Source organism: Triticum dicoccoides, chromosome 5A (assembly GCF_002162155.2).
Source record: "Triticum dicoccoides isolate Atlit2015 ecotype Zavitan chromosome 5A, WEW_v2.0, whole genome shotgun sequence".
Taxonomy (NCBI): domain Eukaryota; kingdom Viridiplantae; phylum Streptophyta; class Magnoliopsida; order Poales; family Poaceae; genus Triticum; species Triticum dicoccoides.
Window position 1 is genome coordinate 9,316,630 of NC_041388.1, and position 2,521 is coordinate 9,319,150.

Here is a 2,521-nt window from a genome sequence, read left to right on the forward strand (position 1 = left end):
GTCCCCCCTGGCTCCGCCCCTGCCGCCCCGTCGACGCTATCTGAAGGAAGAGGCAGTTGTCACATGCCCAAATCCAAAGGAGCACCAGCGCTGCCGACGCTGCTTTTCGGGGCGAAGAAGCGATCCGGTGAATGCAATAGAACCAAAATGTTGTGTCACGTCAGCTAGAGATTATCCCGATGCCCGTTGGATCCAACATGGCTGCCCGTAGCGGCATCATTGAAGAGGAGGAACATGACAATCAACCATCTTCCACACACCCCGCTTCACAATGCTCAAACCCTTTGTACAAGATGCTATTGTCGCCATTCGAGGGGACGACTACCGCCAGCCCTAGCATAATGAAATAACTCCATTGCCCTCCTAATGGCTTCAAAGAAAACGCCACTGCGGCAACTGAACCAATGCCGAGTACAAAATCAGTTGGCATGGTTGCAGATGTCGCCCGCACCGAGCATGCTTAGGAACTAGGAGGTGGAGCACATTCTCAACTTCAAAGGCTCGATCATAGGGAGAAGAGTTCTGAACTGGTATAGGGTCTATCGTGCACGTGTAATCTATAATTACTACTTTCCTCCCAACCCAACTTTCCCTGATGAACCATGGTTTCGTCAATGGTTCCATATGCGCAAACCATTGCTCTTGCATGTGGTGGGGAGACTGGAGGCACACGATCCCCACTTCGAACTCACCAGGGATTGTTACGGACAACTATCGATGTCATTGGTGAGATGGTCCGAATGGGGGAGATCACTTGCCTGAAGATCATTGTCAAGTTTGCCCGTGTCGTGGTGTAGATTTTTGGACCAAAGTATCTGAGAGAACCAAATGTGCAGGATACAAAAAAGTTATTGGCTATTGGAAAGGCAAGAGGATTTCTGGTATGCTCGGGTCAATTGATTGCATGCATTGGCAATGGAAGAACTACCCCAAAGGTTTGCGCGGGATGTGCCAAGGTCACATCAAAGAGGCCACCATCATATTGGAAGAAGTGACATCACATAAATTGTGGATTTGGCACACATTCTTTGTTCTGGTTCTCATAATGACATCAATGTGCTTCAGTGATCTCCCATTTTTAGAAGACTTTGTAATGGGGAATTGCCATCATGTATAACTACACTGTCAGCATCCGCAACTACAACATGGAGTACTATCTTGTCAATGGTATTTATCCTTAATGGACGGCGTTTGTGAACACCATATCTGATCCCCAAGGAAAAAAAGTCACTTTGCAACAATGCAAGAGGCTGCTAATAAGGATGTGGAGAGGGCATTTGAAGTGCTCCAAGCTCATTGGGAATTGTTCATGGAGCTGCAATGATGTGGGAACCAAAGACTTTGTGGCAATTGATGACATGTTGTGTCATTTTGCCCAATATGATTATCGAGGATGAGGGTGATGGGTAGCCCAAAACAATGATTTTGAGATGCCTAGAGAACAAGTCCACATTCCAGAATAACAAGATGCGGATCTGCTTATGAAATTTCCTACAAATGCATGAAAACCTTTGAGATCATCAGGCGCACGTGCAACTACTTAGTGATCTTGTGAAATATATGTGGGCCAACAATAAAAACCAAAGAGCTAATATTTGAATTGTGCACTTAAAATAATTTTATGTTTGAACTATGTTTTTTTTCGAACATCCACTTGGGGTGGGTAGAGGATGTCGACCTGAATATACTACTCAAAGGCCAATAGGGAGAGTTACATCAAGGATTACAGTGAGAGGAGATGTAAAGGTGCCAAGACACGGACGCCTCCCTACTAACGGGGTCCTTAAACCTGAAGGTCCGAAGCGTAAAGTCCGAGATGATGTTACAGAGAGTGTCTAGGGTGAGTGGAGCTCGTTGTGAAAGACACGAGCATTCCTGGAGCCCCACCACTTCTAGAGAATGGCAAGGGAGACGGTGGGCCAAATGTTGATATCGAGACCAACCGACATAGGAGTATCCTAAACTAGGTCGATGGAGGGAGGGGTGGCAACACGAAGAGGGGCCAGACCTGTGCCACACATGGGCAAAGGATGGCGAGGTGCGTCGCGTCCTGCAGTGTGATGTCGCCCCGGGGGCAGGCCAAATCCGAGGAGATGGTCTTGCGATGTAAGTTCGTCAGCGTGATCAACTATCACAATAGAGAAGCCAGCTGAAGATCTTGACCTTGATAGGTGCGTTGGAGCTCTAGATGTGCCCCGCGTTGAGATAGATCTCGTGGTCGGAGGAGAGCAGCAAGTAGGCGCACCTCGAGGAGAGCGAGGATCCGTGGGTGAGGAACCTGTCCTTGGGCACGTCGTTGGCAATGACATCCTGCAACAAAGACAAAACATAAGTAAATTGTATAGAAGCAACACTGGTTAGGTGGTTTCATAGAGTAGCGAGTAAACCATTATGCATGACATGAGAAACCAGGACAGAGGGTGAAGTGGAGTGGGAGAAGAGGTGTGGGTAAGTATCTTCGAGTGGTGTCAAAAGAAGCCAAGCTTCGAGCCAGAAGAAGGTGGATGTGCCATTGCGAGTA